This window comes from Hibiscus syriacus, unplaced genomic scaffold (genome assembly GCF_006381635.1).
Source record: "Hibiscus syriacus cultivar Baekdansim isolate YM2019G1 unplaced genomic scaffold, ASM638163v2 tig00111131_pilon, whole genome shotgun sequence".
Lineage (NCBI taxonomy): Eukaryota > Viridiplantae > Streptophyta > Magnoliopsida > Malvales > Malvaceae > Hibiscus > Hibiscus syriacus.
Genome location: NW_024062991.1, coordinates 887,994 through 905,524, shown reverse-complemented (window position 1 = coordinate 905,524; position 17,531 = coordinate 887,994). Strand labels below are relative to the sequence as shown.

Below are 17,531 nucleotides of genomic sequence, written 5' to 3'. Positions count from 1 at the left end.
TTTACTTTTATTTTATCTAACATATTTTTTTAGTAGTAATTCCAACCAATCAGAGGTAAGTAAGTCGAATCAGGTTTTTAAATTTTAAATTTAAATTTTAAATTTTCGTAATTAAAGACAACCGAAAAATTAATTGGTACTGAAAGGGAGGTTCAAGGGTGCTAATCCTTCCTTGACTGTAATCGACTCCCGAATCCGACACATCTATGGTAAGACGCAGACCAGGTAACAAATAAGGTGTCCGATCAACCTATTTATTTTTAAATAAATGATCGGTGGCGACTGCAATTCGTTTAGTCCAAGTCGAAGCCCAATTCCAGACCCAACCGAAAGACGGTTCCAACAATATATAAATTAAAAACCATAAAATCAAGTGAAACAAAATGATTCAAATCAACTACAACATAATATTTAAGGTAAAACATATTAAATAATAAATATAATTATATAACTATAATCAAAAAAATAAAATTGGGGCTTAAAAAAATCATAAAAATGATGTCATTTGATTTAATTTTTTAAAAAAAAAACAATCTTACATAGCTAAGAAACATAGAAGAGCATCCCAAAAGTTTAAAGAGTAAAAATATGAGAACAAAACAATCTCACATGGCTAAGAAACATAAAAGAGTATCCCAACTTACTTCTATAAATAATAGAGGTAATTTGACATTCAAAATCATGGAGCCTTTTGGTGAGCACAGAGCGAACTATTCTTTCGCTTCAATTGAGCTCAAATTTTAGGTTTCAATCGAACTTCTAATTTTTTTTTGAGTTCGAGCCTTTTTGAGTTCAAGTTTTAATATTATATTTCGAGTTCGAGTTGAACTTGATAATTTTTAGCTAGTGAGTTTTTGAGTCGAGTTGAGCTTACTTTTAAAGTTTTCGAGTTCGAATCGAGCTCAACAATACTCGAATTTGAATCGGCTCGTTGAACAAATGACGTCGTTTGGTTTAATTTTTTTTTAAAAGAAAAAAAGTGAATCACCAGTTCAAACCGGTTTTGCCGGTTTTCAGCCGGTTCACCCCGGTTTTACAGGTTTTCAGCCGGTTCTATCGGTTCTACCGGTTTTCAGCCGGTTCTACCGATTTTCAGCCGGTTCATTACCAATCCAGTTTTGTGAGATAACCGGACCGGACAGGCCACCGGTTCACGGTTCAACCGGTTGAACCGACCAGTCCAGTTTTGATAACCATGCAAAATGCAGTAAAAGAGAAGAAAAAAAGGGTTTTTATCTTTATATTTTAAATTTCCTTAATATTATAATGGTTTTTATTTTTTTATTTCATCTACTTTAATTTTCCATTTCATATTACATATTTTAATATAATAATTTTATTTTATAGAATATCATATTATTTATATTTAAATTTAATTTATAAATTTTAGAAACAAATTAAAGTGACTTTTGGTTTAAAAGAATATTTTTAAGAGAAACTAATCTATATTTAACGTGTAATTCACCTAACATATTCAAATTTTATAAAAATCCGTTAAACACCCTAAACCATGCCTAATTGTTTTCTAACGTACCAAGCATATAAAAATCATCATTTGTTTAGCAGATGCGGTTAGTATTATTAAAAAATGAAAATATCTAAAATTTTTATAAGAGTTACAATTGTTATAGTAAATTAATTATATAATTTTGGCATTTTTCTATAACATTTAAATTAGTTTTAGATTATACAAAGACCACACATGAAAAAATTAAAAACCAACTAAAAGACTATAACAAAAAATAGATATGAACAAATCTACTGCAACAACAAACAAACCACAAAAGATGAATGATCTATTAAAATACTACCAAAAACTATAAATTAGAATCTAACGTATTGAGAAACTATCCACAAAATCAAAAACGTGTTTCCTTTCTTTTTAAATGAAACTAGAAAAAAAGGCGCTAATTTTTCACCTTAAAAAGGTTCAACTTGATTTCTTCTTAGAATGTTTATTAAGAGAGTTCCGCAATGCCTAGAAATTTTAGTATAAATATGATTAAAATGTAATTCTTTCTTCACTCCGGGAATCATTTTTCTGAGTGTCATTGACTTTGGAAATGGATGATACCTTATTTTTTTTATAATAATTGGCTGATTTGGAACCTTAGGTCTAAAGTGTTGGGCATTGAATTCCAGTAAAGTTGGCTTTGATTTCATTGTGAGTGAAGTTAGAAGAAATGGAGAGTAGTTTTAGAAAGCTGCTGGATTAGAAAACTTTGCTGTTGGTTCAGTCATTGTTATATGATAAAGTAGTCTGCTGCTTTGTATGTTTCAATGTTTGGTGTCAGTCCAATCGCTGATTCATGGATCTTAAGTTTGAACTTTTTTTTCTTCCAATTTGAGGCAGTATAGGGTTGATAATGCAAGAACCCATCGTTTAAACCTGTTTGTATGCTTTCTCTATGGGAATTTTTCTTTGGCTGGTTGGCCATCAGGGATTGGCTTACTACAAAGAGGATGATATTTAACCTGGGAACACATCGGAATGATTAGAGAACTTGATGTTCAATACTATTTTAATTTGTTTTAGTAATTGAAAAGAGTGCTAAGTGCTTGCGAGATGTTTTCCATGCTGACTTGATTCGGAATGATTTACAGGGTCTTGGCTTGTTGACTCTGTCAACTGCTCTTCCTTCTCTTCGGCTTCAAGTGATACTATTCTTTTTCTCACTGTATCTAGTAGCATTTGGACAAGGTGGGCACGAGCCGTGTGTTCAAGCTTTTGGTGGAGGAGTGCAAAGCCCAGAGTTCATTCTTTAATTGGTGGTACTTTGTATATGTCCTGGCACCTTCATAACCCTTTGGATTTTAACCTACATCCAAGACAATCTTAGTTGGGTTATTGGATTTGGGATACCCACTATTTTAATGGTTGTTGGACTGGTACTTTTTCTGCTTGGAACGACGACTTACAGATATAGTATCAGAGGGGATGAAGAAAGTCCATTTGTGAGAATTGGGCGAGTGTTTATTTTGGCAGTTAAGAATCGGAAAACAGAATCTTCTGCAATTGCCGCGGAGGAAGAGGCCCGGGGAACGCTTCCTACTGAAAGTTCCAAGCAATTCAAGTGAGATATTTTTGCATAATGAAAATTAGGACCATATAGAAGGGATAACAAGAGCTTTAGTGAAGTTCCATATCTCTATCTTTATACAAAGTTTCCTTTAGGAAACAAACTGAAGTTTTTTGAAAAATGATTCATGCTGATCACTTTTCTGTTTTAATGGCATCTTACATAGGTTCCAGTTATAATCTAAATGAGGCTATAAGCCGGCACATGTGCATGTATGGATCTTGTAAAATATAGTGTCATCATAATCTCTCTGTCATACAAAGCATGTGATAAGCTCATGTTCATAAATGTGCTGGGCATGTAGTTTCTTTTGCCAATCTTAAATAGCCTTGGTTGAGGCATCTATAATGATTTCTAAATGATTTGGAGCTCTTGCTCATTTCTTTTCTGTTTCCAACTATTATAATGTTCCTATTCACATTTTCCATAACAAACATATCTTAAATGGCGTTATGGTGTTGTCAACACACCTTTTCGTCCGGGTATAATATTCTCAACAACCCCGATTTAGCGGGATTCAGAAAACAAACGTTAGAGTTTTAGTACGATTCAAACTCCTAAAAATAGGATAGAGTTTTAGTAGGATTCAAACTCCTAAAAATAGGATGAAGTTTTACTATGATTCAAACTCTTAAAAATAGGTTCTATAAACATTATAAATAGCCATTGTAACTTACTATTGTAACACACGATTTACATACAAAATACAGAGGAAAGTACGAAAAATAAAAAGGCAAAGCTATTGTAAACGATTCGAAAAGGAAATAAAAGGTAACATCTTTTTTACCTTGATTCGTTCATTTATCGCATGTGCATGTTATTTTTCTTGAGATTTGGTTCGAATAACCCAAAACGTGGGTTGCGCCGATGACCAAAAAGGGGTGGGGTTTCGAAGTTTCGAACCTAGATCTACCCCCGAGGCGTGTTCATATTTTTAAATATTCAATTATCCCCCCTAAATCAATTTTTTTCTTCAAAATTTTCCCATTGATTTATTTTTCCTTTTGATTCCGTCCCTTACATTTACGTTTTAATTATTATTATTTTATTTATTTACATTTATTTATACGCATATTTCCCTTATTACTCATTTTATTTAATTGCTTTGTTATTTTTTTTCATGTAATATTTTTTTACATTTTATGCATTTTCTTTTTACTTTATATATTTTTATTTTTTAGATTATATATATATATTATTTTTTATTATTTGTTTTATTAATTTATATATATATTTAATATTTTTTATGTTTTTATTATATATATATATATTATTTTTACCTTTTTTATTATTTTTTTATATATATTTTTCTTCTTTTTCTTTATTTTTTTATATTTTTTTTATTTTACTTACTATTTTATCTTTGCTTTCTTTATCTTATCTTTTATTTAATTTTTTTTTCTTATTTTAATTTTATTTATTTATTTATTTCTTACATTTTTATCTAACATGGTTTCTTGACCTTCTTAAGGGCACACCTTTAAAACTATCTAAAGTAAGTAATTGGGATCGTATTTTTACCTTTTAATTTTAAATTACAATTTTCTTAATTTAAGACAACTGAAAATTGCATAGTACTGAAAGGACAGTTCAAGGGTGCTAACCCTTCCTTTACTGTAACCGACTCCTGAATCCAACACATCTTTGGAAAGACGCAGATCATGTAAGAAATATGGTATCCGATCAACCCATTGTTTTTAAATAAATGATCGTGGCGACTCCAATTCGTTTAATCCAAGTCGAAGCCCAAATTCACGTGCTCTCAGGAGACTTCCTCATATTCATGTAATGACGTCACCATGGCATTTCTCTGTGTGGGGCATGGACGTTATTGGGCAATTCATCCGAAGGTTTCGAATGGTCACCGTTTCATTCTCGTGGTAATCGATTACTTCACAAAATGGGTAGAGGTTGCGTCATATGCCAGTGTCACTCAGTCCACTATTTGCAAGTTTCTGAAGAAAGAGATTATATGTCGGTATGGTCTACCTGAAAGGATCATCACCGATAACGCTACAAACTTGAACAACAAAATAATGAATGTTGCTTGTGAGCAGTTCAACATAAAACATCACAATTCTACTACTTACAAACCAAAAATGAACGGAGCAGTAGAAGCAAACAAAAACATTAAGAAGATAGTGGAGAAAACGACTGAGACTTACAAAGACTGGCATGAGAAGTTGCCTTTTGCTTTGTTCGCCTACCGAACCTCGGTACGAACCTCGACTGGGGCAACTCAATTTTCACTAGCTTATGGAATGGAAGCAGTGTTGCCCATTGAAGTAGAAATTTCGTCACTCTGGGTCTTGACAGAAGTCAAACTAGATGATGCAGAATGGGTGCAATCCCGATATGATCAGTTAAATCTGATAGATGAAAAGAGATTGAAAGTCATTCATCATGGTCAAATCTATCAGAAACGAATGATCCGAGCACATGACAAAAAGGTGCGCCCGAGAATATTTCGCGAAGGAGATCTGGTGCTAAAAAGAATTTGGCCAGTCCAGAAAGATTCTCGAGGGAAATGTAGGCCAAATTGGGAAGGACCTTATGTCGTGAAAAAGGCCTTCTCCGAAGGAGCCCTTGTCCTGACTGAAATGGAGGGACTTGAACTGCCATATCCCATCAACTCGGATGCAGTCAAAAAGTACTTCGCTTAGGATGAAAACCTGAAAGGGTGTCTTAAGTTGAAGAAAGAAAAAAAGCAAAAAACAAAAAAGAGAAAAGAGAAAAAACGTTTAGGGTGAAAACCCGAAAGGGTGCCCTAAATTAAAAAAAAAAAAAAAGAGAAAAAGAACAAAAGAAAAAGAAGGTGGGTTCAAGATGAAAACCCGCAAAGGGCGTCTTGCAACCAAGGATGGGTCCAAGTTGAAACCCAAAAGACAATTTGGATATTGACTTAAGAAATCTATACAATGGAAACATCCCGACATCTGAATCTTCTACAAGACTCAACGAGTCGGAGAAATGTTGCATTCTCCTTAACGTTGTCGCATTTTCAAAGATCCTTTGGCAAAGGCTGCATTCAAGGTCACCAAACGGCTTTTCAGCTCAGAAGTGCCCATATTATCGAGATCTAAGACATTCATTTACACCTCATCATGTATTCATTTTCCAGAATGTTTGTCATGTATTATTTGTTCTTTTTTTCTCATGAATAAAAGACAATATTTTTCTCTAAACCAATTCCTTTTGAGCATCTTGGATTGAGTTTAAACTTAATGATTTATTTACTTATGCAAAATATAATCACATATTACTGTAGAAAGATTCATTGAAAAGTACAGGTACCCGGAAGCCGATCAAGGCTCATGCATATACTTGAGATGGCCGAGAAGTATTTCCCAGATCAAGGATAAAAAAAACAAAATATGCACATCATTTCAACATTTGAAGAATTCAAGACCAGGGATCAGAACCTCAAGATTCCATAATCAAAATTCCAGACATGCAACCAGAGATCAAGATTTCACTCCAGTGACCAAAATAACATATGTTGCATATGCATTTTAGGCCTACCTAAGAGCATTGCATCTATAACATCGCATATATGCATATCTTTTCAGGTTTTATCTAGAGCCAATTTCAACTTCGCAGTGAAGGAGATTGGAATCGAAACACAATTTACTCGAGAGTAGATTTCAACTTCACGATGAAGGATATCTAGCTTGAAGCCAAGCTTCACAATAAAGGGGTCATCCACGGTTTAAACTTCATGACAAAGGGAATCGTGTCCACCCACAATAAATATACTTGGATTTCAACTTCATGACGAAGGATATTCAAGTCAAGGCTCAACTTCACGACGAAAGGGCCATCCGCAATTTCAACTCCACGATGGAAGATATCGTACCACACATCCACGATTTCAACTCCACGACGGAGAATATCATGTCATTCGAGGCTCAACTTCACGACGAAGGGGCTTCCCAATTTCAGAGCCAATTTCAACTTCACAACGAAGGTTATTGGACTCAAGACAGCACAAGCTCAACTTCACAGCGAAGGGGCGGCTGACTGTCAACAAACAATTTCCCAGTTCCATAGCCAATTTCAACTTCACGGCAGGATATATTGGACTCGGAACAATACAACTTACTTGGATGTCAACTTCACGACGAAGGATATCCAATCACCAGGCTCAACTTCATGACGAAGGGGCCACCCGCTGTTTCAACTTCACGACGAAGGGAATCGTGCACACAAGCAGCATCCATCTCTAGATTGGATTTCAACTTCACGATGAAGGATTCCAACTCAAAGAAGGAGTGTCTGTCAATAAACTTTCCAGTTTCAGAGTCAATTTCAACTTCACAGTGAAGGATATTGGCCTCGAAACAATGCAACTTACATTGGATTTCAACTTCACGACGAAGGATATCCAATTCCCAGGCTCAACTTCACGACGAAGGGACCATACAATTCCAAACAGATTAACCCAACTTCATGACGAAGGAGTCATCTGTAACATAACCATACAGAAGTCTTCAAGACAAGTTTCACTTTCACGATGAAGTATCTTGAGCCAGAAGACATCCAAGAGCTACTGGTCAAAGTTCTGAGTTCGATTTCAACTTGGAAGATTTCGTGCTCAGAATCTTCCAGTCTGACTCAACCTCACAACGAGAGAGTCATTTCAAACCAGTCTTAATATCGGATTTCAGCTCTACGACAGAGGATATTCGATATGGACAAATTTTGTGTCTTTAATCTTTGCTCTAATTTCGTGACACGATAATGAGCAAAGAGAGACAACTGAAGACACCGAATTTCAGCCATTAACATTAATATTATATAATATATTTTATTTATAAACTATATTATATAATAAATATATATATGTTTATTTTTTATTTATTTGGGTTTTTATTTTTTGTACAGGCTCAATACATCAGCAACCCAATTACAGCAGACTTGTTGAAACCTAGCTGGCACCCAAGTCAAACCCGAGACCAGGGTTTTCAGAAACCCTAGTGCGCCACCTTCTTCGTTTGAAGCCCCATCTCGCGAACCGTCCTCACACTGCACGCCTCTCCCACGACCACCATCCGCCCGAGATTCACGGCAACGTCAAGAGAACAAGAAGTGTTAATGTTTTGTTAGGATTTAAACACCTAAAACTAGGGGTATTCTAACCCTATAAAAGCATGTAACCATCTATTTATAACACCACGGTTGATACGAAATACAAGCAAAGATTTTGAGCAAATTATAGCCAAAGTAACAGAACGTTCGAGGCATTTTTTTAGAAATATTTCGAGAGAAAACAAGGTAAAAGGACTCACCTTTTTTCATGTTCTTGGTTTGCATGTAGTCAATGTTCGCTCTTCATTTCTAATTAAAAAAAAACCAAAACCATGATTTCTAGCCGATGAACCGAGGCGTTTCCAAGATCTACTTCCGTAGATCTAGCCCCCGAGGCTTGTGTTTTTAAAAAAATATTCGGATTTTTAAAACAATGAGAGGAAGAGCTTTGAAAAAATCAATTTTTTTTATGTTTCACCATCGATGAATGGTGGTCGGCGCCATTCAACGACGGTCGGCGAGGCAAAAAAGGCGGTCGTTTTCTGGGTTCATCGAACCCCACGGCAGTGTTCATCTCTCGGATGAACAAACGAGAGAACAGAGTGAGAGGGGTTTTTGGCTCGTGAAGAGGGAAAAATGAGAGACAAAACAAATTTTTGGGTTAAATACTAAACCATTGGTGACTCGCCTGTCGACCCAACCCGGGGAGGATCCACGCATTTTCTAGTAATTAGGGTAAACTACCCTTTTGGTCCCTCTGGTTTTAAACTTATATTTTTTAACTCTAATTCAAATTTCCCCTTGATTTTTATTCGAAATTGACCTTCAAATTTGATTATCGTTTCAATTTCATCCTTCTATTATTAACGTATATTTATTTGTTTCTCTTTTTATTATTTTCTAATATTTCCTTTTTTTATATCATCATTCTTATTTATTATTTATTTTACCCTTTATACCTACTATATTTTCTCTAATATTTTATATATTTATACATATATATATATATATATATTCCTCATTATTATTATTATTATTATTATTATTCTAATACCTTGCTTATATGCTATTATATATATTTATTTTGTTTTTTTCCTTTTTTATTTTTTATCGTGTTTTTATTTCTCTTATTTCATTATTTCTTTATTCTATTTTTTTAGTTATTTTCGTTTATTTTTTTTCTTCTCTACTTATCTTATGTTTTTATACTTGTCCTTATTTTTATGTCTTTCATTTCCATGTTAATTATGTTATTTACTGTTTATGATTTATTTTGTCTATTTTGTTCTTTATTTCATTTTCTTCATTTTCAATTATTTCCATCACATTTGTAGCACTTTTCATGACTCTTTAAGGTTATCCTTTTAAATCGATTAGAGGTAAGTGGTTTGGATCATTATTTTACCTTTAAATTTAACTTACAATTTTCTTAATTTAAGACAACTGGAAATTACGTAGTACCGAAAGGGCAGTTCAAGGGTGCTAACCCTTCCTTGACTGTAACTGACTCCCGAATCTGACACATCTTTGGTAAGACGCAGATCAGGTAAGAAATAAGGTATTGGATCAACCCTATTTAAGTAGGGGTGAAAGCGACGCCTTCGTGTGAATTTATTCACCGCACAGGTCTAGCAAGTAGCCTTCGGATTCATATACCTTATGTATTCGTATGAATTTATTCACCGTGCGGCATAAGGAATATTTCCTCTCGAGTTTAACTTAGTCCACACAAGCTTGTAACGGGCTTAGGACTAAAAGTCTGGCAAGCCCAAGGGGGCACCGGCAATGAGGGTACCATTTTAGAACCTAAATCGAGATTACAAAGAATTAGAGCCAACCCCGAAACCTCATTCCAAACCCTAGGTTGCTTTGATTTTATTTTCTGTTTTACTTTCTGTTCAAAGCATACAAACTAGACAAATATGCGGTTAGAATTTGTTTGAAATTAGCATGCGGGATAGAGATCATGTCCGGGTATGAATAATAAGCATGTGGTGTAGGATTTTTCATTTTTATTATTGTTTTGATTTACCTCACTAACTCTTTTTATTTTTGTTCTCTTTGATTTTAATTTTCATCATTTGCATCATTAAAAAAGAGGTGTTGATCCAAAACAAAATGTGTTCGTTAAACGTAAATAATTCGCATTAATGGACAAAGGGGTTGTAATACAAGAGGTGAAAAACGCAGGAGTCCAGCTATGGTCAGAAAAGACTCAGAAAGAAGAAGGACAATTTGCAAGGCAACTATGTGTCACATTCGATCAAGAAGACGTGGTGCCCACAATCAAGTACATCACAAGTCAACTTTTCAAAAATAGGTTGACAAAGGTAGGGGCAAGACGAGAAAAATATTGCTGACCTCGAGAGTCCCTTCAAAGACAAAAATAACAAGATGACAAAACGATAGCTGAATTGGAAGCCATTGTCGACAAATTTAAGAAACAATCAAATGAACTTCAAATAATCCCTTTGATGGAGGATTTCAATGGCGTTTCCATTATAGAACAGGTTCAGAAAAGGATGAAAGCTAGAGATACAGTCATTCAATACTTCTGGGAACATGTACAAAAAGCAGCTCGTCACTTGCACGTTTGGCCAGAGAAGCCGAAGCGTTCGACAGGGTATTCGACCGGTGACAGATTAAAGGATAAGACTAGTCAACTTGTTTCTTGTTTAAAAGATTTAGTACGGATATACCTTTAAATATGTTTATTGTCTCTTAAAAGATAAAACACTTTTGTCCCAATAAGGATTATTTATAATAACAAACATGTTTTCGGATCAATGCCTCAAACATTTCATGCATTTTTCATCTATATTTCATTTTTAAGTATTTTTATAAACATGAAATTTCTTCATGGAGGATTCGATGGAGTGTTCTTAACCACGTGACACCACATGAAAGCAAGATTTTAACAATTAAAAGAAAAATTAAAATCAGTACAGTGGGAGCCTGGTCAGCTGATTATAGGAATAAGCCTGCCAGGATGATATGAGAATAGAGTCCATATATCCTAGGGGCTACAATGTTGAAGTTGTTTGCAGTTACCACATAGGAAGCTTCAGATATTCATCTAATAACTTTTAGCGCAAGATCCAAAACCTGATGGATTCAGGGGCATGGACAGTCGAAGAAGGGGGCATGACATTTACCATTTGCATTGAGAGCATTGTTTTGTTTGAACACGCTTTTGATCTTTCATGTTTGTTTAATCTTTTAAACGATTGAATTTATGCTACCTTCTAAGGTGGAATAATTGAACAAATTTTAATCTTTAGTTCTTCGAATATTAAATGAATTAAGGATTCTTTTAATTCTTCAAGAATTATAGATTTTTGACATATGGCAAGATTAGACCTTTCTTATCCTGTCTCAAATCCCAAAATAAAATACCTTGATTCTTTACCCAAAATAACTCATGGTCATTACCAAAAGACCAGATTTTGACATTATCACCCTTTAAAACTTTTGAACCTTTCTTTGAGTCAATAAAGTCACACCATTTTCTTTTTAGACTCAAAATTGATTTTTTTATACCATTAAGACCTAAGGCATTGAGTTGTTCATTTGAACATGAGACTTCTTCTAACTCGGGGCATTTCGCAGGGAGCTTGAACATTAAGACATGTCGGACCAAGAAGCAGAAAGAAGAATTCATTCGAAATAATTCTATCATGCATTAATTACATTGTTTTCATGTAAACGAAATTAATCCTGAAAATCTATCCCCCTGGGGATACCTCTTCTGTGAAAACTTCCATGTATAAAATAATGAACATATTTCTTTCTTTATCCCTTCACAACCGGAGAAAATATATATCCCTTATCCCCTTTTGAGCCTATAGTATTTTTCTTCTAATTCAACCCTAACCAAGGATCACCCTCCACACTGGGGGCAAGGTGAAGAAATCTACTCACATGAGTGAAGACATCAATCCAAAGGAGTAACAAATGCCAAGTGCAAAGATCCAATCAAGAACAAAAAGAGAAGAAGAAAAAAGAGAAAAACAAAGAAAAAAGCAAAAAGAAAATAAAAAAGAAAAAAAACAAAAATAAAGAAAAAAGAAAACAAGATGTATATGCAAAGATTCACTCGATTCAAATGACGCGTCGAGATTCAAATTATGAGATTGATCATGCACAATCATTCTAGAATCACTTCACTCAAAGATCATGAAACATCCAAAGAAAATCAAGATAAACACATACGATCAGATTCAAATTAATCCTTGGTTCGATACCTTGAAACACTTGTTTGGGCCTATTTATCCTTTTCTTTCATAATCATGAACCATGACCTACATTACGTGCCTTAAAAGTCCCTTCTAATCATACATGAATTTCTGAACATAAGAGACTATCTTCAGATTTCATCTCGCCCATCAAGATTAATCTGTATTTGCAAAAAATAATGTAATTAATGCATGATAGAGAAAAATAACAAAGGGGGGTTCAAGACGTAAATTCCGAATGACATCTTGAAACCAAAGGAGGATTCAAGTTGAAAACTTGAAAAGGCGACTTGAATATAAAAATTGGGCAATTGAGGTGATCGCACAAATTCCTTGATAAGGCATCGCACAATCCGAGCGTGACCATGAAAGATGGGAGTCAGAGAACACTTCCAATAGAGGAGCATACAAGCTACCCCATCAAACCTTTGAGCATCAAAAAAACAAAAATGTCAAACCTTTGACCAAACACAATAACCTGAGACTTTTTTATCCTTTCCTTACTTAACCATCTCCCAAAAATAGCTTTGATCTTGGCACGTGTCAAATAGCTATAATTTATTGAAGGATTAACAATGTAATTAATTCTTTAATATCCAATGAACTCTAGTTTTATGATTCGTCTCAATTGTAAAACCGTGAAAGGGAATATTTTCAAAACTTTTGACTAAACATTTTTCGAAATTCTTTTAATTGATATTTTCAGAACTTTGAAAATAAAATAGAAAGAAAAACATTTTTTCAAACAAGACAATCTCTCTAGCGTGGATCTTGGTAAATGACATGTGGCTCTCAGACACTAATCTCATGCTTAGAATCAATGTTGAAGCAATAAATGAGGAACATTGAGGGCATCTTTGAAGATTCAACATCAAATGTTGGGCATTTTTGAAGATTCAACATCAAATATTGGGGCATCTTTGGGGATTCAACATCCTGATGTGAATGATTAGACCTTCTGAAGGCATTTCCTCCATATGCAGGAACAAGCAGTCAAAACATGAGACTCCATCTAGGAGATAAAACGAAACTAATTCATGTTACATGCATCTTAGACATACTTAAGAGTATCACAATTATCATATTTTGTATACATAAGTTTTTGTAGCTTTTAGAGTCAAGTTTAAAAGATACTCGATTCAAAAGCACATTCAGAAATTGTTAGTGGTTGCTCAACTTTACAGCGAAGGGGCGACTGACTGTCAACAAATAACTTTGCAGTTTCATTCAGAGTCAATTTCAACTTCACAGCGAAGGATATTGGACTCGAGACAACACAAGCTCAACTTCACAGCGAAGGGGTGACTGACTGTCAACAAACAACTTTTCAGTTTCATTCAGAGTCAATTTCAACTTCACAGCGAAGTATATTGGACTCGAGACAACACAAGCTCAACTTCACAGCGAAGGGGCGACTGACTGTCAACAAACAACTTTGAAGTTTCATTCAGTCAATTTCAACTTCACAGCGAAGGATATTGGACTCGAGACAACACAAGCTCAACTTCATAGCGAAGGGGCGACTGACTGTCAACAAATAACTTTTCATTTTCATTCAGAGTCAATTTCAACTTCACAGTGAAGGATATTGGACTCGAGACAACACAAGCTCAACTTCACAGCGAAGGGGCGACTTACTGTCAACAAACAACTTTTCAGTTTCATTCAGAGTCAATTTCAACTTCACAGCGAAGGATATTGGACTCGAGACAACACAAGCTCAACTTCACAGCAAAGGGGCGGCTGGCTGTCAACAAACAAATTTCCAGTTTCAGAGTCAATTTCAACTTCACGGCGAAGGATATTGGCCTCGAAACAACACAAATATTTGGATTTCAACTTCACGACGAATGCATCCAATTCGAGTCTCAACTTCACAACGAAGGGGCCATCTATGGTTTCAACTTCACAACGAAGGGAATCGTGCCCACCAAAGGCCTTCGAGTTTGACTATGCTCAGCTCCAAGGCCCATCATTTGCATCATAACTTAAGTCGAGAAGGGTTATCTGCCAACCAAAAACCTTTGAGTTCGACTACGCTCAGCTCCAAGGCACATCATTTGCAGCATAGCTTAAGTCGAGAAGAGCTATCTGCCAACCAAAGACCTTCTAGTTCGATTACACTCAGCTCAGAGGCAAATTTACAGAATAGTCCAAGGCAAGAAGGGTTATTGTCAATAAATTGGTCGAGCTCAATTTCATTCAGCTCAATGACACATCAATCACACCACTTTCCGGTTGTAGTCGAGAAGAAGACCTGAATTAACTGTGCCTTAGTGACAAACAACCATTTTCAAGCAGCATAGCTTAAGTCAAGAAAAGCTATCTATCAACGAAGATTTCTGAGTTCGATTCCGATCCAAGGTCTTTAAACCGAGAAGAAGACCGAAGGGTAACGAGAAGCCACGTGTTGATTCCAATTATGAACTACGGCTTCAATTCCATATCATTTCAAGATGAACTCAACTTCACGACGGATGAGTCATCCGCTACTCAATTCGACAGGGAGTTATTGAAACATCAGAGTCAATTTTCAACTCCACCGAACGAAAAGCGTTTCTTTTAATTTTGCCCTATCCCCGTTACATGACTATGGGAAAAGAGGGGTAGCTGTCAACACACCTTTTTGTCCGGTATAACACTCTCAACAACCCTGATTTAGTGGGATTCAAAAAACAAATGTTAGAGTTTTAGTAGGATTCAAACTCCTAAAAATAGTATAGAGTTTTACTAGGATTTAAACTCCTAAAAATAGGATAGAGTTTTACTATGATTCAAACTCCTAAAAATAGGTTTCATAAGCATTATAAATAGCCATTGTGACTCACTATTGTAACACACGATTTACATACAAAATACAGAGGAAAGCACGAAACAATACAAAGGCAAAGCTATTGTAAACGATTCAAAAAGGAAATAAAATGTAACATCTTTTTTACCTTGATTCGTTCATTTCTCGCATGTGCATGTTATTTTTCTTGAGATTTGGTTTGAATAACCCAAAACGTGGGTTGCGCCGATGACCAAAAAGAGGTGGGGTTTCGAAGTTTCGAACCTAGATCTACCCCCGAGGCGTGTTCCTATTTTTAAATATTCAATTCTCCCCCTAAATCAATTTTTTTCTTCGAAATTTGCCCATTGATTTGTTTTTCCTTTTGATTCGGTCCCTTACATTTACGTTTTAATTATTATTATTTTATTTATTTACCTTTATTTATACGCGCATTTCCTTTATTACTCATTTTATTTAATTGCTTTGTTATTTTTCTTTTTTTTCATGTAATATTTTTTACATTTTATGCATTTTATTTTTTACTTTAGTATATATTTTTATTTTTTTAGATAGATATATATATATATATTATTTTTTATTATCTGTTTTATTAATTTATATATATATTTACTATTTTTATGTTTTTATTTATTATATATATATATTATTTTTACTTTTTTATTATTATTTTATTTATATATTTTTTCTTCTTTTTTTTATTTTTTTATATTTTTTCTTTATTTTAGTTACTATTTTATCTTTGTTTTCTTTATCTTATCTTTTATTTAATTTGTTTTTTCTTCATTTTAATTTTATTTATTTATTTATTTCTTACATTTTTATCTAGCATGGTTTATTGACCTTTTTAAGAGCACACCTTTCAAACTATCTAAGGTAAGTAATTGGGATCGTATTTTTATCTTTTAATTTTAAATTACAATTTTCTTAATTTAAGATAACTAGAAATTGCGTAGTACCGAAAGGACAGTTCAAGGGTGCTAACCCTTCCTTGACTGTAACCGACTCCCGAATCCGACACATCTTTGAAAGATGCAGATCAGGTAAGAAATAGATATCCGATCAACCCATTTGTTTTAAAATAAATGATCGGTGGTGACTCCAATTTGTTTAATCCAAGTCGAAGCCCAAATTTGGGATCCACTCGAAAGACGGTTACGACAGGTGTGTAGGTTCCTAAATAAAGCCTTGCTTGCTCCTGATGGTTCGAAGGAACAAGGAAAGGTGTGTAGCATCGGAGAGGTTGAAGAAGCGAAGACAGTAATAAGGCTTGCCCCAATATGGGCTTCAAGCTTGTTTTATGCAATTGTCTATGCGCAAACCACGACATTCTTTACCAAGCAAGGGCTATCATGGACAAATCAATTACAACAGGGTTTCAAATACCTGCTGCTTCACTTCTGTCATTTATTAGCCTTACAATTATGATCTTCATTCCTATATATGACCGCATTTTTGTTCCTTTAGCAAGAGGATTGACTGGGAAACCAGCCGGAATTACAGTGCTACAAAGAATTGGAACCGGAATGCTTCTATCTGCCTTGTCAATGTTAGCTGCTGCTTTAGTAGAGATGAAGAGGCTTAAAACTGCACAAGACTGAGGGTTGATAGACAAGCCAAACGTGACAGTTCCGATGAGTGTGTGGTGGTTGGTCCCTCAATACATACTGTCTGGATTGTCCGACGTATTCACAACGGTTGGTCTTCAAGAATTTTTCTATCATCAGGTGCCTAAAGAATTAAGGAGTGTGGGCCTTGCACTCTACCTCAGCATCTTTGGTGTTGGAAGCTTTTTGAGTAGCTTTCTCATCTCAGCCATTGACAAGATGACCGGTGGGGAAGACCGAGATAGCTGGTTTGCGAATAATCTTAATAGGGCACATCTTGATTACTTTTATTGGCTGCTTGCTGCATTTAGTGCCATTGGATTATCTCTCTTTTTATGTTCTACAAAATCGTACATCTATTCCCGTGGAGCCACCATATAGATTACTCAGGCTTACCTGAGTTGCCTCGTGCGTGCAATCATCCTTGAAAGGTAGCATTCAACAAATTATGTATGGTATTCTTAGTCTCACCATGACATAGCTTGTTGTAAAGGTAAAATAGTACGTTCTAAAGTGAGTTCCTACTTGAATGTTGTTTAAATTATAAAATTGCAAATCTGATTGGTGATGGCATAAAATGTTCATTTAGGTTTTCGCTTGGGCTTAATTATCTTTTACTGTTCTTATTTCTTTGAAAGAAGAAACATTTTAAGCTGTAGTCTCGCGTTGACATGCAAGCAGTAGAAAGATATTGGAGTCATAAATTTCAATACATTTTTGCATTTGCATTGTGTTGATATGTATATATACTAAGCAAGGAATTTGGTTGACTTCTACTAAAAGTTTAGTA

At 34.7% G+C, this 17,531-nt stretch overlaps 1 pseudogene; it reads left to right on the top strand.

Annotated features, from left to right (window-relative positions):
* The first annotated feature begins 206 nt into the window (after nt 1-206).
* LOC120154474 lies at nt 207-17,122 on the top strand (annotated as a pseudogene).
* The last annotated feature ends 409 nt before the right edge of the window (nt 17,123-17,531 follow it).